The sequence below is a fragment of the Rhipicephalus microplus genome, chromosome 3 (genome assembly GCF_043290135.1).
Source record: "Rhipicephalus microplus isolate Deutch F79 chromosome 3, USDA_Rmic, whole genome shotgun sequence".
Lineage (NCBI taxonomy): Eukaryota > Metazoa > Arthropoda > Arachnida > Ixodida > Ixodidae > Rhipicephalus > Rhipicephalus microplus.
Genome location: NC_134702.1, coordinates 272860741 through 272887347, shown reverse-complemented (window position 1 = coordinate 272887347; position 26607 = coordinate 272860741). Strand labels below are relative to the sequence as shown.

The 26607-nt window shown below is 42.0% G+C and overlaps 15 non-coding genes across 15 annotated transcripts; 6 read left to right on the top strand and 9 right to left on the bottom strand.

The window, feature by feature from the left end:
* Positions 1–17767: 17767 nt before the first annotated feature.
* On the bottom strand, positions 17768–17840 carry TRNAT-CGU (transfer RNA threonine (anticodon CGU)). The gene has a single exon. It is a non-coding gene; the product is annotated as a tRNA-Thr (tRNA).
* A 382-nt stretch (positions 17841–18222) lies between these two features.
* On the bottom strand, positions 18223–18295 carry TRNAT-CGU (transfer RNA threonine (anticodon CGU)). The gene has a single exon. It is a non-coding gene; the product is annotated as a tRNA-Thr (tRNA).
* Positions 18296–18677: 382 nt separating this feature from the next.
* Positions 18678–18750, bottom strand: TRNAA-CGC (transfer RNA alanine (anticodon CGC)). Its single transcript has one exon. It is a non-coding gene; the product is annotated as a tRNA-Ala (tRNA).
* Positions 18751–19132: 382 nt separating this feature from the next.
* Positions 19133–19205, bottom strand: TRNAA-CGC (transfer RNA alanine (anticodon CGC)). The gene has a single exon. It is a non-coding gene; the product is annotated as a tRNA-Ala (tRNA).
* Positions 19206–19587: 382 nt separating this feature from the next.
* On the bottom strand, positions 19588–19660 carry TRNAT-CGU (transfer RNA threonine (anticodon CGU)). Its single transcript has one exon. It is a non-coding gene; the product is annotated as a tRNA-Thr (tRNA).
* Positions 19661–20041: 381 nt separating this feature from the next.
* On the bottom strand, positions 20042–20114 carry TRNAT-CGU (transfer RNA threonine (anticodon CGU)). Its single transcript has one exon. It is a non-coding gene; the product is annotated as a tRNA-Thr (tRNA).
* A 382-nt stretch (positions 20115–20496) lies between these two features.
* Positions 20497–20569, bottom strand: TRNAT-CGU (transfer RNA threonine (anticodon CGU)). Its single transcript has one exon. It is a non-coding gene; the product is annotated as a tRNA-Thr (tRNA).
* A 381-nt stretch (positions 20570–20950) lies between these two features.
* TRNAT-CGU (transfer RNA threonine (anticodon CGU)) lies at positions 20951–21023 on the bottom strand. The gene has a single exon. It is a non-coding gene; the product is annotated as a tRNA-Thr (tRNA).
* Positions 21024–21405: 382 nt separating this feature from the next.
* TRNAT-CGU (transfer RNA threonine (anticodon CGU)) lies at positions 21406–21478 on the bottom strand. Its single transcript has one exon. It is a non-coding gene; the product is annotated as a tRNA-Thr (tRNA).
* Positions 21479–22805: 1327 nt separating this feature from the next.
* TRNAT-CGU (transfer RNA threonine (anticodon CGU)) lies at positions 22806–22878 on the top strand. The gene has a single exon. It is a non-coding gene; the product is annotated as a tRNA-Thr (tRNA).
* Positions 22879–23260: 382 nt separating this feature from the next.
* On the top strand, positions 23261–23333 carry TRNAT-CGU (transfer RNA threonine (anticodon CGU)). Its single transcript has one exon. It is a non-coding gene; the product is annotated as a tRNA-Thr (tRNA).
* Positions 23334–23715: 382 nt separating this feature from the next.
* Positions 23716–23788, top strand: TRNAT-CGU (transfer RNA threonine (anticodon CGU)). Its single transcript has one exon. It is a non-coding gene; the product is annotated as a tRNA-Thr (tRNA).
* Positions 23789–24170: 382 nt separating this feature from the next.
* TRNAT-CGU (transfer RNA threonine (anticodon CGU)) lies at positions 24171–24243 on the top strand. Its single transcript has one exon. It is a non-coding gene; the product is annotated as a tRNA-Thr (tRNA).
* A 382-nt stretch (positions 24244–24625) lies between these two features.
* TRNAT-CGU (transfer RNA threonine (anticodon CGU)) lies at positions 24626–24698 on the top strand. The gene has a single exon. It is a non-coding gene; the product is annotated as a tRNA-Thr (tRNA).
* A 382-nt stretch (positions 24699–25080) lies between these two features.
* On the top strand, positions 25081–25153 carry TRNAT-UGU (transfer RNA threonine (anticodon UGU)). Its single transcript has one exon. It is a non-coding gene; the product is annotated as a tRNA-Thr (tRNA).
* The last annotated feature ends 1454 nt before the right edge of the window (positions 25154–26607 follow it).

Genomic DNA, 26607 nt, shown 5'->3' with positions numbered 1-26607 from the left:
AGACACACTTACGTCATCCAAAATATCAACGCCAGCCCATGTGAGGTGTCACCCATGTAACAAGGTACGCTGCAAGGTTTGCCCCCACATGACCACGTCACGAATTGTTAAGAGCTCTGCGTCAAACTTCACTCTCTGGATGAAAGGCAATTTCGACTGCGACACGAACAATGCGATCTACTTACTTCAATGATCATTGTGTGACTTTTATTATATTGGTCGAACGGCGACAGCCTTCCGGTTGCGCTTTGATAATCACAGGTCACACGTCTTGTGCCTGCCTAGCCTTCCGCTGTTCAAACACCTCGCTTCCCAGGCCACTCTTTCGACAACATAACTGCCACAATAGTCGAATCTGGTTTTAAATCGCACTACGAAAGGGAAGTTCGTGAATCTTTTCTTATTCATAAATTTAACGCCATAGCGTCTGGAATAAACGAGAACCCAGGGAGGTTTTTACCGGCAAAACAGATAAATCAGCTGCCGTAGCCCACATACACGTTTGTTCACTGCCGTTATTACGTTGCGGTGTCATTGGTGACACAAATGTTAGTTGACCAGAACGCATGCACACTCTGTTACCACATTGTGACGTCAATGCTGATATTATGCTAATGTATATTTCATTGACAACGAACGTAACTTAACATGGCATTGCCTTCTTTTATTGTTTCTATTCATTCACAAATATTGGGATATCACAAGTGTCCCTCATATTATTTGTATCTATGTTTTCAAGTCACCTTGCTCTACCATATTCTGTATAGCGCACTGCTGCTCCGCTATCAACAAAATGCTGCGTATGTCTGAATACCTTTTTGTTAACATGCATGTCAATATTGCTAAGAGTGATTATTTACTATTGGGGGCCCTCATGCTATGTCCTTGAGAAAAGTGCGTGTTAGTGTAATATACACGTATGCCCTGACGAAGGCCGGTCCCCGGCCGTAACGTTGGCAATGAAGCACCGTTCTTCGTTTGCTCGTTCGCTTCATCTGGTGACATATATATATATATATATATATATATATATATATATATATATATATATATATATATATATATATATATATATATATATATATATATATATATATTATTGAGATCCAGCAGACAATAATGCCCAGGAAAGCATAGGGCAAGTTATGAGACCGAATTGTAATGTAAATGTGATGAAATAAAATTGTGTGAAAAGATAACTTGCCATGTTCAGGAACCGAACCTCCGACCTTCGAATCACACGTTACTCGAATGTCGCCCACCCTTTCAACAACCTCTTAGAAGGGTGTTGATGTATAAGAACACCCTATCGTTTTATGAACACCCTTTGTGTAAGGTATTCAGCTTACACCCTTTCAGTAGGGTGTATATGAAAACACCCATATATATATATATATAAATACATATATATATAAATATATATATATATATATATATACATATATATTTATTTATATATATATATAAATAAATATATATATAAATAAATATATATATATATATTTATATATATATATATATATATATATATATATATATATATATATATATATATATATATATATATATATATATATATATATATATATATATATATATATATTTATATATACATATATATATAGTCCAGTAGATCCTCCGTGAGCGGTCACAACGTGGTTTATTTCGACGTTTCGGAGGATTGATGAAGGCCAGACTCTAGGCCGAAACGTCGAAATAAACCACGTTGTGACCGCTCACGGAGGATCTACTGGACTGTATGCAACGCTACGGCCACTCATCCACCATGCCTGCCTATATATATCTATATATATATATATATATATATATATATATATATACATATATATATATATATATATGTGTGTAATGCAAAAAGTCTATAGTGGGACCTTGTTTTTCCGTATTTTGGCACAATAATATTGAAATCTAACAGAAATATAATGCCAATGAAGGCATAGCAGAAGGTATTAGACCGAATTGTAACGTAAATGTAAAGAAAGAAAAGTCGGTGAAAAGATAACTTGCCGTGGGCAGGAACCGAACCAGCGACCTTCCAATAACTTGTTCCATGCCCTACCACTGAGCTACAATAGCGGCTATTCTCCCAGCCACTTTATTGGGTATATATGTGAATTTAAATGTGAGAGTGTCAGTCAGTGCTGTCAGTAGCCATGGCGATGAGTGCGGCACACCCTTCATGAGCCTGTGTCGCGTCACATAGCCCGTGAACTTATTAGGAGCTGGCAGATGACCAATAGTCCCTCAAATACAACCTAAGGCACCAAGTCTGCGAGTACGAGACCTTCGTTATACAATAAGTGTAAGAAGTAAAGAAGTGTACACTTAAGGGCTCGTTTTCCCGTAATTTAACACAATTTAACAAAATCCAGAGACAATAATGTCAAGGAAAGTATAGCGGAAGGTAATATACCGAATTGTAAGGTAAATGTGAAGAAAGAAAAGTGCTTGAAAAGATATTTTGCTCTGGGCAGGAACCAAATCTTCGACCTTCGAATAACGTGTTCGATGCTCTACTACTTAGCTACCATGGCGGCTAACCTCCCAGCCGCTTAATTGGGAATATATGTGAACTTAAACATGAGAGTGTCAGTCAGCGCCATCTGCAGCCATGGCGACGAGTGTGGCACACTTGTCATGAGCCTGTAGCGTCCCGCAGCACGTGAACCTATTACAAACTGGCAGCTGAGAATAGTCTCTCATATGCAGCCTAAGGTACCAAGTCTGCCATTATTAGACCCTCGTTAATGAATCAGGGAAAGAAGTGTACGCGTAAGGACTTGTTTTTCCGTAGTATGACACAATATTAATGAAATTTAACAGGCAATAATGCCAAGGAAAGTATAGCGGAATGCATTGGACCGAATTGTAAGGTAAATGTGAAGAAAGAAGAGGGTGAGCAGATAACTTGCCGTAGGCAGAAACCGAACCTGTGACCTTCGAATAACGCGTTTAATGCTCTACTACTGAGCTACCATGGTGGCTATGCTCCCAGCTACATTATTGTGTATATATGTGAAATTAAACGTGAAGTGTCAGTCAGCACCATCTGTAGCCATGGCGACGAGTGTGGCACACTCTTCATGAGCCTGTGTAGTGTCACGTAGTGCGTGAACGAGTGTGGCACACTCTTCATGAGCCTGTGTAGTGTCACGTAGTGCGTGAACTTATTACGAGCTGGCAGCTCACCAACAGTTCCTCATATACAACCTAATTCACCAAGTCTGCCAGTACGAGACCCTTCTTAATGAACAAGGGAAATAAGTGTATAGTTAAGGGCACCTTTTTCCGTGTTTTAACACAATAAAAATTATATATATATATATATATATATATATATATATATATATATATATATATATCCCTGTCTTTTCACTGCATAACCTACATTCAAGGCAGGTCAAAACGACGGCTAAATAAATAATTTTTCATGTGAAAGCGTATCTACTTTTATACTTATATATATAAATATATATATATATATATATATGTATATATATATATATATATACATATAATTAGGAATGAAGGAACACACTTACGAAAATTTGATAATTGTTTACTCTACGTTTCGGCCGTGGCACGGCCTTCGTCAGGATTCGTCAGGATTTAATCCTGACGAAGGCCGTGCCACGGCCGAAACGTAGAGTAAACAATTATCAAATTTTCGTAAGTGTGCTCCTTCATTCTTAAATATATTTGCACCGGACCCACAAAATTTTTTTTAATCATATATATATATATATATATATATATATATATATATATATATATATATATATATATTGCAACGAAGATGCGCGAGTGTGCGGGGTGCGAAGGAGAATAAGAGTAGTGTAGTGGCGCTTGAACTATGTGGTTGGCTGAACCGGGGTGAGCGAGACTAGGCCTGTCTAAGAAGTACGCTGCTCTTTCCCAATGGCATTTCACCTCATCTATAAACAAACACAATCACTCTTGACAGTTTGGGGGAAGGTGCCGGGTACATCAATCTGGACGACCCAGCTCTGCTGATTTTGCCACGGAGCAGACGCTTTGCATGCTTGCCACCGCAGCTACCAGACATGGAATACGCCGGAGCAGGCCTAACGAACTCGTTGCTGACAGGACAACCTCGCTGCGACACGCCGGAACGTCATGCAAGGACCTTTCCGTTACAGCCGGATGACGATAATGAGGATTGGCCTAAGCTTAACCAAAGAGTGAGTCGCAGCAACCACTGGAGAACAGCTAAGCAGCTCAAGAACGTTGTGTTTTTTTTTCTCTTGGCACCGCGTCTCTTTGGTTCGACAACCACGAGAGTGCATTGACCACGTGGGACATTTTTGTGGACGAGCTGAAGAGGTGCTTTGGTGAGTCGACTTCTAGAGTCAAGCAGGTGGAGCAAACGCTTTCACGCAGAGCTCAGTTACCTGGCGAAACATGCACCACCTACATCGAGGCCGTCTTGAAGCTTTGCGGAATCGTGAGTGTGACCATGTCTGACGAAGATAAGGTAGGTCATCCGCTCAAGGGAATCGCGGAAGACGTGCACAACTTTCTTATCACTAAGGAAGACCTAGCCACACCTTCCGACCTAAGGAAACACTGCCGAGCGTTTGAAGCGCTAAAGAGGAGGAAAATACTACCAAACTTTGGAGTCTTGACAATGTGCACACGATTGCAAGTGTCAACCTTCTATCGCAGGACGACATCTCTTCGATTATAAGACGAGTGGTTAAGGAAGAACTCTCAACTGCAAGCTGTGTACACCGCTGGTGTCTGCCAGCAGTGTGCATTCGACCAACGGCCCCGTGAGTCACCAGTATCTCGGATGTGTCAGAGCTACTTTGAGCCTCGCTCAAATTACATCGATGGGTTCGAACGAAGGTGTGAACGGCCACTCGAAAACCAGGAACGCAGGCAAGCTGCATAAAGGCGATTTACTCCTCAGCCGCTATCGCCCGGCTTTTATCAACCAACGAGGTCTAATTCACCGGGGACGACTAGACGCGACACTCGTACTTGCTACAACTGCGGGCTACCTGGACACATCGCTAGGTACTGCTACCATCGCCAGCAGCGAGCTCCACGATTCAAAATGTACACGCCCTTTGTGTCTGCTGGCGAGTCTCGACCATATCAGGGCTCTTTTTCACGTCAGCACGCAGCACGTGCTGACTCTCCTTGCTCCGACCACAGCGTTACCCCACCACCCACACGCCAACACCAATCCCCGAACCCGCGTCGCCGCTCGGGGACGCCACCACTACTGGGAAGCTAACCGGTGTGACCGATGGGAGCGAGGCCACAAAATCATCTTCCGCAAGACTCCCTTGTGTGGTAATGGTTGAGAACTAAGCGAGTGTTTTTGTAGACAATATGAGTACTGTTGCATTAGTTGATACCGGTGCTGCCGTTTTCATAATGAGCATGTCTTTGAAAAATCGCCTTGGGATGAAAGCAATGTTTGCTTGGAATCGGGGTGCTACGCTCTGCGGTGTAGGGGAGAAACATTAGGCCCGGTTGGTGTTTGTTCTGTTTTACTTTCTGTAGCAAATCAAACGTTTAGAGCTGAACTAATGGTGCTTGCACGTGTGACCCACGACGTCACTCTACGTATAGATTTTTTGCGTGAGTGTGGTGCCACTCTGGATTGTGGTAGTGGTGGAATTATTTTTCGTCCCGTGTTGCCCTGTCCATTGACGGAAGATACCGTACGGAAGATACCGAACAGGTTTTCCGTGTCTGAAGACGTCTGCTTGGCCCCGCATGCCACAATGTTTGTGTGCCTAAACCCTTTACGTCCTTGTGGGGGTTCTTACTACAGTTTAGCCGAGCCGAACATCAGTAACGCACTTGAGAAAAACGTTATTGTGCCTCGCTGCCTCGTGCTTACCATCGATGGTTGTGCCGATTTGTGGACTGTGAATGTTTCCGTGCAGCCCGTATCTCTGCCTGCAGGACTTAAATTAAAGCTTTCAAGACCAAAGTACTCTTACCATACGGTCACTTCAACTGTCGGTGGATGTAAAAAAACGGCACGCCAATTCGTACCTCGACTATTCTGCCAGCATTGACCGTATGATCAACAAGTCACTTCCTTCAACTGAATGGCCGCTGCTGCAGGAGGTGATCGCAAGCTACGCCGCAGTCTTTGACTTAGCCCAAGACGAGACGTCTACCGTTATGCCATCGTCTTCACGTACGCAACACCGCAACTATGCAAGCCAAGCACCACCAATACGCCAGAAGCCCTATTGCGTATTGATTTCCGAAAAGAAAGTCATCGCTGAGCAAGTTAAAGACATTCTAAAGAAGGGCGTCATACAAAAATCGTGTGGTCCGTGGGCAGCTCCTGTCATTCCAGTGAGGAAAAAAGATAATTCATGGAGATTCTGCGTAGACTGTCACCGCCTCAATTCCATCACAAAAAAAAGACGTCTACCCTTTGCCACGCACAGATGACGCCGTGGACTGCCTGCATTCTACCTCCTGTTTTTCTTCTGTTGACTTGCGTTCTGGGTATTGGCAAATTCCTATGCATTCCTCAAATAAAGAGAAGACGGCCTTCGTAACACTAGATGGTCTTTTTAAGTTTACCGTTATGTCATTTGGTTTGTGCGATGCTCCAGCGACTTTTGAGAGATTTACGGATACAGTACCCCGTAGACTAAAATAGGAAATTTGCAAGTGCTTTATAGATGACGTGATTATCTACGGAAAGACTTTTCAAGAAATTTACCACAGCTTGTTACTTGTGTTGAATGCTTACGCGAAGCTGGCCTTGTTTTAAACTCAAAGAAGTGTAATTTTGGAGAACGTCAAGCCTTCGTATTAGGCTTTCTCGTGGATAAAGTAGGCGTACGACCAGACCCACAGAAGATGGCAGTGGTTCGAAACTTTGAACAACCATGAACAGTGAAGGACCTGCGAAGTTTTCTGGGTCTGTGCTCATATTTCCACCGATTTATTAGGAACTTCGCACAACTTGCCTCCACGCTGACGTCGCTTTTTTATAAAGACCGCTGTACTTATGGGATGATAAATTTGAGGCTTCATTTCAACACTTGAAGCTTTTATTGACTTCAGGGCCCATCCTGAAGCATTTTGACCGTGACGCTTTGACTTGACTTCATACTAATGCTAGTGGGCTAGGTGTTGGTGCTGTGCTGGTCCGACTCTGCAATAGCCGTCAGCACGTCGTAGCATGTGCCAGTCGGACACTGACCAGAGCAGAGAAGAACTACACCGTCACCGAACTCTAGTGCTTAGCAGTCGTCTTCGCCATTGAGAAGCTCCGACCGTATCTAAACGGCCGCGAGTTCACAATAGTAACCGATCATCACTCACTATGCTGGATCGTGGGACTTCGCGACCCGACTGGCCGGCTGGTATGTTGGGCGTTGCACCTCCAAGAGTACAGCTTTTCTGTGACGTATAAGAGGGGACGATGTCACATGGATGCCGACTGCTTATCCTGCCTTTTTTCAGTGTACACCAATGCTGACGACGACGACATTGATGGCTATTTAGTTTCTCTCTCGTCCGACTTCCCAGATACCAGCAGCTTCAAACGTGAGCAACAGCGCGACCCAACCCTGGAACCTTTGCTCGCAGCTGCACATAACTCCACCGACAAGCACTTCACAATTTCAAATGCCTTGCTGTATAAAAGAAACTATTCAGCCGACGGCTTTTCATTGCTTCTAGTGGTGCCGGAAAGCCTGCGCCAGGTCGTCCTTCGTTCTATGCACGATGACATAATATCCGGTCATCTTGGTTTCACACGTGCGCAACATCAACCACGTGAGATGTTCTACTGGCCGAAAAAGTGGAAGACCACAAAACAGTACGTCGCGAGCTGCGCTATATGTCAGCGCCACAAGTGATCCACCACTGCCCCTTCAGGTTATTTGCAGCCCATCCATCTACCGACATCCCCTTTTAAAAAAGTCAGCATCGACTTGCTCGGATCCCTTCCTAAGACTCAATTTGGCTACCGATATGTTTGGTGGCAGTGCGTATCGACTTCACATCGCTTGATACTGTACATTTTTCCATGCAGCCTGTTTGAAGTGTGCACAGCGAAACTGCCCTTAGAAGCGGAAAAAGGATCGGATCCGTCGGTTGCCGGCCACATCAGCTGTTGGTGGTGCAAGCAAGGCATACTACTCCTGCGCATGTCACGTGGCTTCTTGACCCTGCACATATAAACCGGACATCCACCGAGTGATCTTTAGTTTGGCGGCAGTGCGCATCGACTTCACATCGCTTGATACTATATATTTTTCCATGCAGGTGAGCGTTGTTCCACTTGCGATAGAATTATAAGCGTTTTAACTTTTTGCATTGCTGCCAAACTATTGTGTTTTGTCTTTCTTGACATGACGAAGGATACTAACAAAACGCTTGAGGATTTTAAGAGAGAAATTTGGGCCAAGCTCCGTGGTTTCAAACAGAGCGTTGATCACTGTAGTGAGACTTGTGACAATGTCAATTTGCTCTCGCAAGAACTTAAGGCTTCGCGTGAGGAACTACTATAAACACGGAAAGCTAACGAGAAACTAGTTACCAGAAAGTCGACAGCTACAAATAAAACAGGAAGAGCGCGAGCAATATACCCGTGCTAACAACCTTGAAACTAAAGGTGCGCCAAATGAAGGAGAGCTATTTCAGATTGTGAAAAAGTTGTGTGCTGCAGTCCAGGAACCGGTCACGGTATCTGATATTGAAACCTGCCATAGGATGGGCATATCTAAGGTAGGAACTAGGAGCATTGTTGTACGTTTTGTGCGACGCGACAAGCGGAGTGCCGTTTTCATAAAATCTAGATAAGTGAGGCCCTCGGCTAGGGAAATTGGTCTCAAGAGCTCAGCACCAATCTTTGTAAATGAAAACTTAACCCGTCAGGGTAAACAGTTGCTTGGTGCTGCAGTGGCAAAGAAACGGGAAGTTGGTTGGCGATTCGTCTGGACGCAAGGAGGAAAAATCTTCACACGAAATATGGAGACATCGGACAGACTCGGAATCTGTTGTCGGAAAGATATAGATAAGATGCATTAGTGAATGAACTCTGAGTGCTTGGGCTGTTTTTAATTACCTCAGAATGGCCCATGTTTCAGATTGTCAATATTATGATCAAGATAATCTCTTGTGCATCTTCAAAGTGTTGTCTGAACAGTTTGCTGCATTTCATCTAAATGCTCGCAGCATTAGAAACAATACGGATGACATCAGCCTCTTCCTCAACCGTTTTGAGAGTAAGTTTCATGTTTTGTGTTTTACGGAGTCTAGGCTGACTCCGAAAGATAGCCCACCACGGTTCGCTAGTTATGTTCATAATGGCATTGTTCGTTCTTCAAATCGGGGTGGTGGCATCAGTATGTATGTTAAAGATACCCTAATTCATGACGTTATCGACGACTTGGCCTGTATCACGCCTCATATAGAGTGTCTTACAATATGTGTGCAAAATGTAATAGTTGCAGCTGTTTACCGACCTCCCACTGGGTATAAGTCTGAATTTTTAATTTTTATAGAAAAGCTTCTGCGCAAACTCCATGTGATGCGTAGTCCATTCCTTATCATGGGTGATGTAAATGTTGACATGCTCAGTGGGGATGCATCATGTGAGCAGCTGAAAGCTATTCTAGACTCGTTTGCCTGTCCCAATGTCATCACACAACCTACACGTCTTACCACCCACAAGGCCACTTTGCTCGATGTAGGTATCACAAACGCCCCCAGTCAAGCTTGCACCAGTGGTATATTATCACTTGATGAAAGCGATCACCTGCCTATCTTCACATTTTTGCCGCTTGATAGTGACAGGCGTGACTCAAGCGAAAAGCCGTGTTATCGTAGAATGAACTCGGATCAGCTTAACGAATTTTATCATGCGCTGGAAACCACACAGTGGAACTTCGTTTACGCAGAAAAAGACCCTGATAAAGCATACAGTCTTTTCAATGAGGCACTTAAGGTTATCTATGACCGACACTTCCCACTTGTTCCATTCCGCAGGAATAAAAAAATTCGCAAGCCTAGGGTTAGTCGATGTTTGTACAAAAGAATAAAATATAAAAGCAGAATGTATCATGCGTTTGTACAGACACGTGACGCTGCTCTTCTTAGCGAATTTAAAAGATAGTGTATTAAGTTAAATGCCGATTTCAAAAAGGCTAAGACCTGCTACTATCAAACGCTTTTTGCTACTATACTTAATGAACCCAGAAAGCTGTGGAACGAAGTAAATAATTCATCAAACAACTCGAAAGTAAAACGTCGTATTAACATTGCAGCTTTTGCCCATGGCAAAACGAAACTGGAAGCACTCACAGAAATGCATGAATACTTGACGATTGTGGGTGAATTTCAAACAAATCTCAGTTCTGAAAGTTGTCATGTTACTACACATAAACGCAAAAGGTTGCTACACTCAATTAGTTTATTCCCTACAAGTTCACAAGAGGTAGAAAAATTAGAGGGAAACATTAGAAACAATGTTTAGGCAGGAATTGATGACCTAAGTGCCTTACCCAACAAATACGTTGCGGCTCTTATATCTTCACCAATAACACATATTAACAGAATGCTTGAAACTGGAATCTTCCCCTCAGATCTGAAGCTTTCTCGCATATGCCCGATACAGAAGGGAAGTGCTGTTGGTGGTATAAGTAAAACAGACCCACTTCGGTGCTACCTGTGTTATCTAAAGTATTTGAAAATGTCTTCAACATGCGTCTGGTTAATTTCATAAATAAGCACCAAATCATAAACGATGCACAATACGGTTTCCAGAAAAAGAAAAGCACTGAGCTAGCTTTGTTACATGTAAAGAATAAAATACTACATGACATTGGAAACAAACTCTACAGTGTAGGTCTTTTCATTGATCTAAGGAAAGCGTTCGATTGCGTTATTCACAACATTCTGCTACTGAAACTTAATGACTATGGCATTCACGGCATCGCCCTAGATCTTTTAAAAAATTATCTTTCTTGCAGAAAGCATTGTGTCGAAATTGGAGATGTTACCTTCCCTACAACCACCATAAAACAAGGAGTGCCCCAAGGGTTGATTCTGGGACCCTTGTTATTTAAATTGTACGTTAATGACTTATTTAATATTCCTAACTCTCCCAAGTTAGTGATGTGCTCTGAGAACACCAACGTCTTTTTTTCAGCGCACACACTTACTCAGCTTCAGAAAGTGATAAACGAATATCTTGTTCAGTTGGATAGTTGGCTTCACGCTAATAAACTATCCCTAAATAAAAATATATCTTATTACATCCTCTTTAAGCCCGTAAATAAGCCCTGTGACACAGAGCTTACGCTAACATATCAGGGCACTTAGAGTGCGTAAAATGTCAGAAATGTTTAGGCGTATGGTTTCAAGAAAGCATGTCGTGGAATACACACATCAGTAAACTCACTTCAGAGCTAAGCAGAGCCGTCGGTATAATATTTAAACTATCCCATTCAATTCCTTTACATCTAAAAAAGGCGATATATTACGCGCATTTCTACTCCCGCTTATCTTATTGCACACTTGTTTGGGGTACCACAACAACTACTAATTACTACAAACTGGAAACAATGCAAAAGAAAGGGCTCAGACGTTTCGAAGACTATTTTGGTGAGCCAAAAGACTTACCCACAAATCCTTTATTTGTTAAGTATAATTTGCTTAAAGCAACGAAATTAAACGATTATAAACTCCTCCTACACATACAGAAACATGATCTGATAGACATGGCACATGCAACATCAAGACGTTATCCACTACGTAATACACAGACACCAATACCAAGAACACATACGAACTACGGAAGGTCAGCCCTACCTTATCAGATACCTGCATCAATAAACCGTGTATCTTCACAAATAAATTTTGATATCCCATTTCATAGATTTAAAAAACAAATAAGAGTTTTTCTATTAAATGACTGTGCAGCCGTTACAGCATAACCTCATTAACTGTCACTGCACCACTGTTCTTGCATTGCAATTTTTTATACGTTCAAACGTTTGCATTTTCGATATGTCTAGCTATCATAGCTATATAGGTGCATTTATTTACTGATGCATTTCCCTGTTACATTAATTTCGCTGTATCTGCGCATTTTTGTCGTACCTCCTTATATTTACTTTGCTATGTACCGATGCTATTATATCTTGTCAAGTTGTGTAAGTTGTATCATGTCGTGTTAGTTATACATTTCATTCGCAGCTGCCTGTACGGTCCTCCAGGTCCCTTCAAGCTGTTTTTCAACAGCTTTTTGCCTAGGAAACCCCCAAATTTTTGTGTTGGAAATGAACCCAAACCCATAATGTGTCTGGATTATATAACTCATTATACGGAAACGGACGCACTGACATCACCCAGAGCAGCTGCTGTTTCTTCTTTTCTGTTACAACGGGTTATACTGCATCATGGTGCTCCACAGGTTTTCATCGGTTACCATAGACGGCAATTTCTCGCTGATGTGGTTGGAAAAATTTTGCGGCCCTGTGGCTCCTCTTATCGCCACTCCACCCCTTACCATTCGCAAACTAATGGTCTCACTGAGAGAACGAATCGAACTCTCACGAATATGCTATCGATGTATGTTGAGGCCGACCACAGGAACTGGGACGCTGTCTTACCGTTTGTTACTTACGCATATAACACTGCCAAGCATTAAGGTAATGGACCTTCGCATTTCTATCTGCTTCACTCACGAAACCCACGGAGTTTTCCAGACATTCTCTTACCTTTCTCGTATCAGGAAGATCTGTCCATCGCTCAGATGTTGTGTCGTGCTGAAGAAGCACGTCAACTAGCACGCCTTCGAACTCTGCTTTCTCAAGAACACAGCAAGAGTCGTTACGATGCCAGGCATATCCCCGTAGAGTTCTCTTCTGGTGACTACGTTTGGCTGTGGACTTCTGTTCGCAGAAAAGGATTGTACCACAAGTTTTTAGCGAACTATTCCGGCCCATTCATGATATTCATTCGTCTCAGCGACGTGAATTGAATTGTCGCCCGAGTCACAGCAAATACCCTACGTTCACGCACTACGCAAAATCTTCACGTAGCCCGCCTCAAACAGTACCATCATAAGCATATTTAACTCGCTTGGCGACCTTCGTCTGCCGCCGGGGGAAATGAAACGAAGATGCGCGAGCGTACGGGGTGCGGAAGAAGAATACGAGTAGTGGAGCAGCACTTGAACTGTGTGGTTGGGTGAATTGGACGAGGCCTGTCTAAGAAATACGCTGCTTTTTTCCAACGCCATTTCACCTCATCTGTAAATAAACACAAGCACTCGTGGCAATACTACATATATATATATATATATATATATATATATATATATATATATATATATATATATATATATATATATATATATATATATATATATATATGGGCAAGCATGGTGATTGAGTGGCCGTAGCGTTGCATATAGTCCAGTAGATGCTCCGTGAGCGGTCACAACGTGGTTCACTTCGACGTTTCGTCGAAATGAACCTTTCGGCTTCAGCCTAGAGTCTGGCCTTCATCAGGACCCTGATGAAAGCCAGGCTCTAGGCCGAAACGTCGAAATAAACCACGTTGTGACCGCTCACTGAGGATCTACTGGACTGTATATATATATATATATATATATATATATATATATATATATATATATATATATATATATATATATATATATATATATATATATATATATATATAGTGGGAGTAATAATTCAATGAGCCAGTTAGTCTTCGTGAAGGTATGGGATATAGCACAACGGGAGCGTTGTCAACAAGAATAAATATATTTATTTCCCAACAGTTTCGGGAGGGGTCCTCCCTTCATCAGGGGATGAGTTATACTGACATGAATTTCCAAACTTTGTTGCTGCCGCATCCCTCTCACCTTGAAACATGTTTGCGAGAGTGAGAGGGAACTGAAAAAGGGAAAGAAAACAGAAAAAACAAAAAGGGGGAGAAAAAAAGAAAAAGAAAGAAAAGAAAGAAAGTAAACAAGGGGAAGAACCACTGTCAACACTGAGAACGAAACCAACTGTCCGTGTAAGTCCACATATGTTTCTTATCACGTGGTTTTCAGTTCTCGACGTGTGTCGGGCGACCCAAGATTGTCGCCGCGGTGCCGGGAGGGTCCGTGACGGCGTGCGTAAAGAAAGGGTTTCCACGTAATGGGGAAACCCTTTCTAACTAACCGAATATCTATCCCACGAAATTGCCCCTAAGGGCCTCCGCCTAGCCTGCAACCCCTCAATGTCTACACAAAGTGAAGAAGAAAAGGGGAAGTGGGAAAAAATATTACTAGAGGCGTCCTTGCAACTGACCCGGGTCATTGCGGACCATAGTGAGCGTAAGGCCGCCGAGTATGGAGGCCACGCAGAAATTGGTATCTAATATTGGAGAGCATGAGGCAAGAGAACTGGAAAGATATGAACTAAAGAAGAGAGGCGAAATTTCAGTAGTAAAAGATAGAAAATTCAAGCGGGACTGCAGTAGGTCCACTGCTCTGCAACAGGAAAATAGGAATGAGGCCGTACAAGAACGGCAGGGACCACCCGTACCACAACCTAACTCTGAGGAGAAAAATGGGAACTCGAAACTACAGTGCAGTGCTGATCATAATATCCTTACTCTCGAATATGACGCTGACACTCCCGTGCCACGTGATAGCCAAGAGCAGCTGAAAACTTATGAAAAAAATGTCTTCAATCTGTCAAACACAACACTCACACCCGCTAAGCTTCAACTTTTGTCGAGAGGCTTAACCTTTTGTCCATCATCCGGTAGATTCAATGAAATTGAACTGTGCCAAGACTTCGATAACTTTGCGCGTAATCTCCGCCTCCGTGAATATTTTCATGATCGCAAGGAATGTACAGACGAGAATAGAGTGATTGGTGGTGACAAATCATGGTGTCCGGGTGAGCAGAGGGACAAACACCTCGATATGTATATATCAGCAGTTCAAAAAGATATCATCACAGCGTATGAAAAAAGTCGGCCATTTCGAAACAACATATCAAAGTCAGAACGAAGGCCACTCGATGAACTACGAAAAAACACTGGAATTACTATCAAACTGGCTGATAAAGGGGGCTGCATAGTAATTCAAACACGTTGGACTACTTGAAGGAAGGCGAACGACAGCTATCAGACACAAAAATCTACAAAGAACTTCCAACTGACCCGACTACCGAATTTGAAAGGGAGATAAGAGTAACCCTAAACAATCTCCGCCGGGACGAGAAAATTACCGGCAAAATGTTAAAAGCAATGTTACTGGCCCATTCTGTTCCTGGTCGATTCTGTTTGCTCCCCAAAATACACAAGGCAGGTAATCCGGGACGTCCGATAGTATCCATTAACAGCACATCAACAGAAAATATATCAGAATTCATCAATTCGTTAAAAAAAACATCCCCCCAAATTTTCCCTATTACCTAACGGACACAAACCACTTCATCTGCGAAACTTCAAGTCTTGACATCCCAGGCGGCAGTTTTCTGGTGACCATGGACGTCTGCTCACTGTACACCAACATACCCCACCATGACGGAATAGCGGCTATGGTTTCTGAATATGTAAAATCTCACTCATCAACTAGTGTAAGTGGCAAGGTACTGTTTACACTTCTTGAACTTGTACTAAATTATAACCATTTTGAGTTCAATGGCAAGCATTTCTTTCAGGTCAGTGGCACTGCAATGGGCACGAAAATGGCCCCAAACTTCGCGAGCCCCTTTATGGCTTCACTTGAAATCCAATTCTTTAAGGGACGCACCTTGAAACCTTTCTACTACAGAAGATACTTAGACGATATTTTTATGATATGGAACCATGAAGAGGGAAGTCTTTGCCGCTTCATAGAGGATTTTAACAAGTGCCACCCGTCAATAAAATTCACGCACAAAATTTCCAAAACTAGCATTAACTTTTCGAACGTCACTGTCACGGTCGAAAATGACCGCTTGTCAACAAACCTTTACAAAAAGCCTACAGACCGTCAAATGTACCTACATTTCAACAGCAGCCACCCAAAGCATTGCAAAACGGGTATTCCATATTCTCAGGCCTACCGGTACCGAAGAATATGCACCGATATGCGGGAATTTGACAGACACGCGGAACACCTAAAGCATTCCTTATTGAAACAAAATTATCCGGAAGACATTGTTGACGATGCCATACTACGTGCTCGCAACGTGAACAGGAATGATATTATTAAGGGACCAAACAGAGTATCTAAAACGACTTCCTAAACGAACCTTGTACTAACTTACTTCTCATCAATGCCACGAATCAACAACATACTGTTTCGCCATTTCAACATAATCAGGCAAAGCAAACGACTAACTTCTATCTTCGCGAAGCCACCTCACGTGGTGTACCGCCGGGATAAAAATCTGAAGGACATTCTTGTCAGAGCAAAAACAACCACCCCCAAATTTCAATCAGGGTGCCATCCCTGCGGAAAAGCCCGATGCAAGGTATGCCCACAGATGGTCACAACACGTGAATCCAAAGCGAACTTCTCAGATTTCAAAGTCTGCATAACTGAAAGCCTTGATTGTGACTCCAGTAACGTAATATACATGCTACATTCCAACATCTGCGGACAAGAATATATCGGCCAAACAGACACGCCATTTCGGCTGCGGTTCAATAATCACCGGTACCACGCCACCTCTTTGCCGAAGCTACCTTTATCTAGACATCTGCGCCTGCCAAACCACAGTTTTGAAAATATCAGCGTAACTCTTTTGCAGTCCGGTTTCTCAAACAGACGCGAGCGCGAACAGCGTGAGGCATATTTTATTTTCCAACTTCGAACATTAGTGGCGGGCATCAACCAGGACCCCGGAAAACTCAACTGCCTCCGAGAAGTAAGCCAGGAGGAAATTGGTGACAAAGATTGATAGCTGGAGACTATGCTTTTTTCTGACTGACTCGTACGTGTACACTGTCCTCTCTTGTTTTTTTTGTTTTTCGTATTTTCTTCCTTTTTTTCTTTTTTTCCTTTTTTTCTTTTTTTCCGCATGCACATACAAAGTGTTTTCGTTCGCCTACCACATGATGACCATTGAAGGGAAACGGACGAAGATTAAAGGTAAAAAGAGCCGACCAACCCATTAATGGGAACCCCTTCCTTTACGCACGCCGACCGACCCTATACGGGGAAACCCTTTCTTTACGCACGCACTCACGGACCCTCCCGGTACCGCGGCGACAATTTTGGGTGGCCCGACAAACGTCGAAAACAGAACAGAACGTGATAAGAAACGTATGTGGACGTACACGGACAGTTGGTTTCGTTCTCAGTGTTGACAGTGGTTCTTCCTCTTGTTTACTTTCTTTCTTTTCTTTCTTTTTCTTTTTTTCTCTCCCTTTTTTGTTTTTTTTTCTTTCCTTTTTTTAGTTCTCTCTCACTCTCGCAAACATGTTTCAAGGCAAGAGGGATGCGGCAGCAACGAAGTTTGGAAATTCATGTCACTATAACTCATGCCCTGATGAAGGAAGGACCCCTCCCGAAACTGTTGGGAAATAAATATATTTATCCTTGTTGACAACGCTCCCGTTGTGCCATATCCCATACCTCAATATATATATATATATATATATATATATATATATATATAATAATGAGATATAACAGACAGTAATGCCAAGGAATGTACAGGGGAAGTTATTAACATTAATGGAATGTAAATAAGAAGAAAGAAAAGTGGATGAAAAAATTACCAACTGTAAGCAGGAATCGAACCTACGACCTTCGAATTACGCGTTCGATGCTCTAACCACTGAGCTATTACAGCGGCACTCCCTCCATCCACTTTTTGGGTTTATCTGTGAATTTAGAAGTAGGAGCGACAGTCAGCGCCATCTATAAGCCAAACAACGAGTGTGAAAACACTCTTATGCGCATGTTTGGCGTCACGTAGCACGTGAACTTATTATGAGCGGGCAGCTGATTAATTGTCCCTCTTATACAACCTAAACACACCAAGTCTGCCAGTACGAGACCCTCGTTCAATGAAATAAGGGAAAGAAGTGTATACCTAAGGGCTCGTTTTTCCGTGTTTTTAACACAATAATAATGAGATATAACAGACAGTAATGCCAAGGAATGTACAGGGGAAGTTATTAACATTAATGGAATGTAAATAAGAAGAAAGAAAAGTGGATGAAAAAATTACCAACTGTAAGCAGGAATCGAACCTACGACCTTCGAATTACGCGTTCGATGCTCTAACCACTGAGCTATTACAGCGGCACTCCCTCCATCCACTTTTTGGGTTTATCTGTGAATTTAGAAGTAGGAGCGACAGTCAGCGCCATCTATAAGCCAAACAACGAGTGTGAAAACACTCTTATGCGCATGTTTGGCGTCACGTAGCACGTGAACTTATTATGAGCGGGCAGCTGATTAATTGTCCCTCTTATACAACCTAAACACACCAAGTCTGCCAGTACGAGACCCTCGTTCAATGAAATAAGGGAAAGAAGTGTATACCTAAGGGCTCGTTTTTCCGTGTTTTTAACACAATAATAATGAGATATAACAGACAGTAATGCCAAGGAATTTACAGGGGAAGTTATTAACATTAATGGAATGTAAATAAGAAGAAAGAAAAGTGGATGAAAAAATTACCAACTGTAAGCAGGAATCGAACCTACGACCTTCGAATTGCGCGTTCGATGCTCTAACCACTGAGCTATTACAGCGGCACTCCCTCCATCCACTTTTTGGGTTTATCTGTGAATTTAGAAGTAGGAGCGACAGTCAGCGCCATATATAAGCCAAACAACGAGTGTGAAAACACTCTTATGCGCATGTTTGGCGTCACGTAGCACATGAACTTATTATGAGCGGGCAGCTGATTAATTGTCCCTCTTATACAACCTAAACACACCAAGTCTGCCAGTACGAGACCCTCGTTCAATGAAATAAGGGAAAGAAGTGTATACCTAAGGGCTCGTTTTTCCGTGTTTTTAACACAATAATAATGAGATATAACAGACAGTAATGCCAAGGAATTTACAGGGGAAGTTATTAACATTAATGGAATGTAAATAAGAAGAAAGAAAAGTGGATGAAAAAATTACCAACTGTAAGCAGGAATCGAACCTACGACCTTCGAATTGCGCGTTCGATGCTCTAACCACTGAGCTATTACAGCGGCACTCCCTCCATCCACTTTTTGGGTTTATCTGTGAATTTAGAAGTAGGAGCGACAGTCAGCGCCATATATAAGCCAAACAACGAGTGTGAAAACACTCTTATGCTCATGTTTGGCGTCACGTAGCACGTGAACTTATTATGAGCGGGCAGCTGATTAATTGTCCCTCTTATACAACCTAAACACACCAAGTCTGCCAGTATGAGACCCTCGTTCAATGAAATAAGGGAAAGAAGTGTATACCAAAGGGCTCGTTTTTCCGTGTTTTTAACACAATAATAATGAGATATAACAGACAGTAATGCCAAGGAATGTACAGGGGAAGTTATTAACATTAATGAAATGTAAATAAGAAGAAAGAAAAGTGGATGAAAAAATTACCAACTGTAAGCAGGAATCGAACCTACGACCTTCGAATTACGCGTTCGATGCTCTAACCACTGAGCTATTACAGCGGCACTCCCTCCATCCACTTTTTGGGTTAATCTGTGAATTTAGAAGTAGGAGCGACAGTCAGCGCCATCTATAAGCCAAACAACGAGTGTGAAAACACTCTTATGCGCATGTTTGGCGTCACGTAGCACGTGAACTTATTATGAGCGGGCAGCTGATTAATTGTCCCTCTTATACAACCTAAACACACCAAGTCTGCCAGTACGAGACCCTCTTTCAATGAAATAAGGGAAAGAAGTATATACCTAAGGGCTCGTTTTTCCGTGTTTTTAACACAATAAATAGAGATATAACAGACAGTAATGCCAAGGAATGTACAGGGGAAGTTATTAACATTAATGGAATGTAAATAAGAAGAAAGAAAAGTGGATGAAAAAATTACCAACTGTAAGCAGGAATCGAACCTACGACCTTCGAATTACGCGTTCGATGCTCTAACCACTGAGCTATTACAGCGGCACTCCCTCCATCCACTTTTTGGGTTTATCTGTGAATTTAGAAGTAGGAGCGACAGTCAGCGCCATCTATAAGCCAAACAACGAGTGTGAAAACACTCTTATGCGCATGTTTGGCGTCACGTAGCACGTGAACTTATTATGAGCGGGCAGCTGATTAATTGTCCCTCTTATACAACCTAAACACACCAAGTCTGCCAGTACGAGACCCTCGTTCAATGAAATAAGGGAAAGAAGTGTATACCTAAGGGCTCGTTTTTCCGTGTTTTTAACACAATAATAATGAGATATAACAGACAGTAATGCCAAGGAATGTACAGGGGAAGTTATTAACATTAATGAAATGTAAATAAGAAGAAAGAAAAGTGGATGAAAAAACTACCAACTGTAAGCAGGAATCGAACCTACGACCTTCGAATTACGCGTTCGATGCTCTAACCACTGAGCTATTACAGCGGCACTCCCTCCATCCACTTTTTGGGTTTATCTGTGAATTTAGAAGTAGGAGCGACAGTCAGCGCCATCTATAAGCCAAACAACGAGTGTGAAAACACTCTTATGCGCATGTTTGGCGTCACGTAGCACGTGAACTTATTATGAGCGGGCAGCTGATTAATTGTCCCTCTTATACAACCTAAACACACCAAGTCTGCCAGTACGAGACCCTCGTTCAATGAAATAAGAGAAAAAAGTGTATACCTAAGGGCTCGTTTTCCGTGTTTTTAACACAATAATAATGAGATATAACAGACAGTAATGCCAAGGAATGTACAGGGGAAGTTATTAACATTAATGGAATGTAAATAAGAAGAAAGAAAAGTGGATGAAAAAATTACCAACTGTAAGCAGGAATCGAACCTACGACCTTCGAATTACGCGTTCGATGCTCTAACCACTGAGCTATTACAGCGGCACTCCCTCCATCCACTTTTTGGGTTTATCTGTGAATTTAGAAGTAGGAGCGACAGTCAGCGCCATCTATAAGCCAAACAACGAGTGTGAAAACACTCTTATGCGCATGTTTGGCGTCACGTAGCACGTGAACTTATTATGAGCGGGCAGCTGATTAATTGTCCCTCTTATACAACCTAAACACACCAAGTCTGCCAGTACGAGACCCTCGTTCAATGAAATAAGGGAAAGAAGTGTATACCTAAGGGCTCGTTTTTCCGTGTTTTTAACACAATAATAATGAGATATAACAGACAGTAATGCCAAGGAATGTACAGGGGAAGTTATTAACATTAATGGAATGTAAATAAGAAGAAAGAAAAGTGGATGAAAAAATTACCAACTGTAAGCAGGAATCGAACCTACGACCTTCGAATTACGCGTTCGATGCTCTAACCACTGAGCTATTACAGCGGCACTCCCTACATCCACTTTTTGGGTTTATCTGTGAATTTAGAAGTAGGAGCGACAGTCAGCGCCATCTATAAGCCAAACAACGAGTGTGAAAACACTCTTATGCGCATGTTTGGCGTCACGTAGCACGTGAACTTATTATGAGCGGGCAGCTGATTAATTGTCCCTCTTATACAACCTAAACACACCAAGTCTGCCAGTACGAGACCCTCGTTCAATGAAATAAGGGAAAGAAGTGTATACCTAAGGGCTCGTTTTTCCGTGTTTTTAACACAATAATAATGAGATATAACAGACAGTAATGCCAAGGAATGTACAGGGGAAGTTATTAACATTAATGGAATGTAATTAAGAAGAAAGAAAAGTGGATGAAAAAATTACCAACTGTAAGCTGAAAAAATTACCAACTGTAATCGAACCTACTCAGCTCAGTGGTTAGAGCATCGAACGCGTAATTCGAAGGTCGTAGGTTCGATTCCTGCTTACAGTTGGTAATTTTTTCATCCACTTTTCTTTCTTCTTATTTACATTCCATTATTGTTAATAACTTCCCCTGTACATTCCTTGGCATTACTGTCTGTTATATCTCATTATTATTGTGTTAAAAACACGGAAAAACGAGCCCTTAGGTATACACTTCTTTCCCTTATTTCATTGATCGAGGGTCTCGTACTGGCAGACTTGGTGTGTTTAGGTTGTATAAGAGGGACAATTAATCAGCTGCCCGCTCATAATAAGTTCACGTGCTACGTGACGCCAAACATGCGCATAAGAGTGTTTTCACACTCGTTGTTTGGCTTATAGATGGCGCTGACTGTCGCTCCTACTTCTAAATTCACAGATAAACCCAAAAAGTGGATGGAGGGAGTGCCGCTGTAATAGCTCAGTGGTTAGAGCATCGAGCGCGTAATTCGAAGGTCGTAGGTTCGATTCCTGCTTACAGTTGGTAATTTTTTCATCCACTTTTCTTTCTTCTTATTTACATTCCATTAATGTTAATAACTTCCCCTGTACATTCCTTGGCATTACTGTCTGTTATATCTCATTATTATTGTGTTAAAAACACGGAAAAACGAGCACTTAGGTATACACTTCTTTCCCTTATTTCATTGAACGAGGGTCTCATACTGGCAGACTTGGTGTGTTTAGGTTGTATAAGAGGGACAATTAATCAGCTGCCCGCTCATAATAAGTTCACGTGCTACGTGACGCCAAACATGCGCATAAGAGTGTTTTCACACTCGTTGTTTGGCTTATAGATGGCGCTGACTGTCGCTCCTACTTCTAAATTCACAGATAAACCCAAAAAGTGGATGGAGGGAGTGCCGCTGTAATAGCTCAGTGGTTAGAGCATCGAACGCGTAATTCGAAGGTCGTAGGTTCGATTCCTGCTTACAGTTGGTAATTTTTTCATCCACTTTCCTTTCTTCTTATTTACATTCCATTAATGTTAATAACTTCCCCTGTACATTCCTTGGCATTACTGTCTGTTATATCTCATTATTATTGTGTTAAAAACACGGAAAAACGAGCCCTTAGGTATACACTTCTTTCCCTTATTTCATTGAACGAGGGTCTCGTACTGGCAGACTTGGTGTGTTTAGGTTGTATAAGAGGGACAATTAATCAGCTGCCCGCTCATAATAAGTTCACGTGCTACGTGACGCCAAACATGCGCATAAGAGTGTTTTCACACTCGTTGTTTGGCTTATAGATGGCGCTGACTTTCGCTCCTACTTCTAAATTCACAGATAAACCCAAAAAGTGGATGGAGGGAGTGCCGCTGTAATAGCTCAGTGGTTAGAGCATCGAACGCGTAATTCGAAGGTCGTAGGTTCGATTCCTGCTTACAGTTGGTAATTTTTTCATCCACTTTTCTTTCTTCTTATTTACATTCCATTAATGTTAATAACTTCCCCTGTACATTCCTTGGCATTACTGTCTGTTATATCTCATTATTATTGTGTTAAAAACACGGAAAAACGAGCCCTTAGGTATACACTTCTTTCCCTTATTTCATTGAACGAGGGTCTCGTACTGGCAGACTTGGTGTGTTTAGGTTGTATAAGAGGGACAATTAATCAGCTGCCCGCTCATAATAAGTTCACGTGCTACGTGACGCAAAACATGCGCATAAGAGTGTTTTCACACTCGTTGTTTGGCTTATAGATGGCGCTGACTGTCGCTCCTACTTCTAAATTCACAGATAAACCCAAAAAGTGGATGGAGGGAGTGCCGCTGTAATAGCTCAGTGGTTAGAGCATCGAACGCGTAATTCGAAGGTCGTAGGTTCGATTCCTGCTTACAGTTGGTAATTTTTTCATCCACTTTTCTTTCTTCTTATTTACATTCCATTAATGTTAATAACTTCCCCTGTACATTCCTTGGCATTACTGTCTGTTATATCTCATTATTATTGTGTTAAAAACACGGAAAAACGAGCCCTTAGGTATACACTTCTTTCCCTTATTTCATTGAACGAGGGTCTCGTACTGGCAGACTTGGTGTGTTTAGGTTGTATAAGAGGGACAATTAATCAGCTGCCCGCTCATAATAAGTTCACGTGCTACGTGACGCCAAACATGCGCATAAGAGTGTTTTCACACTCGTTGTTTGGCTTATAGATGGCGCTGACTGTCGCTCCTACTTCTAAATTCACAGATAAACCCAAAAAGTGGATGGAGGGAGTGCCGCTGTAATAGCTCAGTGGTTAGAGCATCGAACGCGTAATTCGAAGGTCGTAGGTTCGATTCCTGCTTACAGTTGGTAATTTTTTCATCCACTTTTCTTTCTTCTTATTTACATTCCATTAATGTTAATAACTTCCCCTGTACATTCCTTGGCATTACTGTCTGTTATATCTCATTATTATTGTGTTAAAAACACGGAAAAACGAGCCCTTAGGTATACACTTCTTTCCCTTATTTCATTGAACGAGGGTCTCGTACTGGCAGACTTGGTGTGTTTAGGTTGTATAAGAGGGACAATTAATCAGCTGCCCGCTCATAATAAGTTCACGTGCTACGTGACGCCAAACATGCGCATAAGAGTGTTTTCACACTCGTTGTTTGGCTTATAGATGGCGCTGACTGTCGCTCCTACTTCTAAATTCACAGATAAACCCAAAAAGTGGATGGAGGGAGTGCCGCTGTAATAGCTCAGTGGTTAGAGCATCGAACGCGTAATTCGAAGGTCGTAGGTTCGATTCCTGCTTACAGTTGGTAATTTTTTCATCCACTTTTCTTTCTTCTTATTTACATTCCATTAATGTTAATAACTTCCCCTGTACATTCCTTGGCATTACTGTCTGTTATATCTCATTATTATTGTGTTAAAAACACGGAAAAACGAGCCCTTAGGTATACACTTCTTACCCTTATTTCATTGAACGAGGGTCTCGTACTGGCAGACTTGGTCTGTTTAGGTTGTATAAGAGGGACAATTAATCAGCTGCCCGCTCATAATAAGTTCACGTGCTACGTGACGCCAAACATGCGCATAAGAGTGTCTTCACACTCGTTGTTTGGCTTATAGATGGCGCTGACTGTCGCTCCTACTTCTAAATTCACAGATAAACCCAAAAAGTGGATGGAGGGAGTGCCGCTGTAATAGCTCAGTGGTTAGAGCATCTAACGTGTAATTCGAAGGTCGTAGGTTCGATTCCTGCTTACAGTTGGTAATTTTTTCATCCACTTTTCTTTCTTCTTATTTACATTCCATTAATGTTAATAACTTCCCCTGTACATTCCTTGGCATTACTGTCTGTTATATCTCATATATATATATATATATTTATATTTATATTTATATATACTTATATATATATATATGTATATATATATATATATATATATATATATGTCTGTGTGTGTGTGTGTGTGTGTGTGTGTGTGTGTGTGTGTGTGTGTTAAGACAACCGCTTAGTTGTGTCTCATCTCTTCCCAAGTACATTTAGCCCATTGAAAAGCTTCCTCTGTTGTACAGCAATGGGTGCTATCCATCCCACTTCTGAGCGGTTGTCAGATCGGTAGCCAGGCAGTGTTCACTGCCCTGTCAGCGCGTTGAACCGACAGCGGAAGCGAACAGCGCTGCATAGAAAGTATGTTTGCAGATGTTAGTGTCGTCATTTCGTGTGTTTCCTGGGTTGTACCGTCCACTTTTCAAGTGTACTCTCAATGAACTTCAAAGATTTCTGTGATGTAATCATGCATCTTTCTGAAGCAGGCTATGCGTTCAGTGCGCGCCAAAGTGAAAAGTTCGTAATTTTTGCAACATGTGTTCGTGTCGGGTGTGTTCTGTGTGTGCTCTTTGTCGCACAAATAGTATGCGTATATTTTGAACGCTTGCGAGCGTCAGCATCTGCTTCGAAAAGGATGGGCAAGATTCATTGCCTGTCATTGTTGTCATTCTTAACGCGCTACGCCGTACGTGGGCTGTTGTGTGTTGCGCTGTGGTGAAGTTTTGGTGGACCACGCCATATTTAAGTGATTTTGCCCAGCGTTGAGAAGTGTAATCATGAAATGGAAACCATGAAATATTCAGGGTGTGCATTGCTCAGTTTGTGATCCGTGTTGTTGCGTGTATGTGCCCTGAAAAGGAGCTTGCATACAAGATATTTTTGTGCATGGAGCCCCCCCTCCTATTTTTAAGTTAAGCATTATGACCGACTGTCTATGAATGCATGAAATAATGTATTGTAGACCATACTGAATTCAAGTGTAAGTGTTGCAATATATTATAGGTGCTCGACAGCAGCTGCTAACACAGTGTCGATGATTTTGTCTAGATATCAGTCAGTCAAGCTACATTACTTGAACACCATTACAACTCGTACATCATGCAATGGTTATCTGCTGGTATTAAACGTTTGAAGAATGGTTAAACAATATTTTTAATATCCTGCCCACGTCTGTCTTCTTAAACATGTGTCTGCCATCACCAAAGCTATTGTGTGTAGAAAAATATTTCAAGCACAAGTCAGATGAGGAACAAATTAAACAACTAAATTCTTATTACCATTATCTGAGTGTTTGTAGTCTGTTCCTTGCCAATAGTGCACTAGAATTGAAAAACGTACGCCTTGTCTTCTGAGAAGGAAACAGTGTCTCCATCGGCTAAACTATTTTATG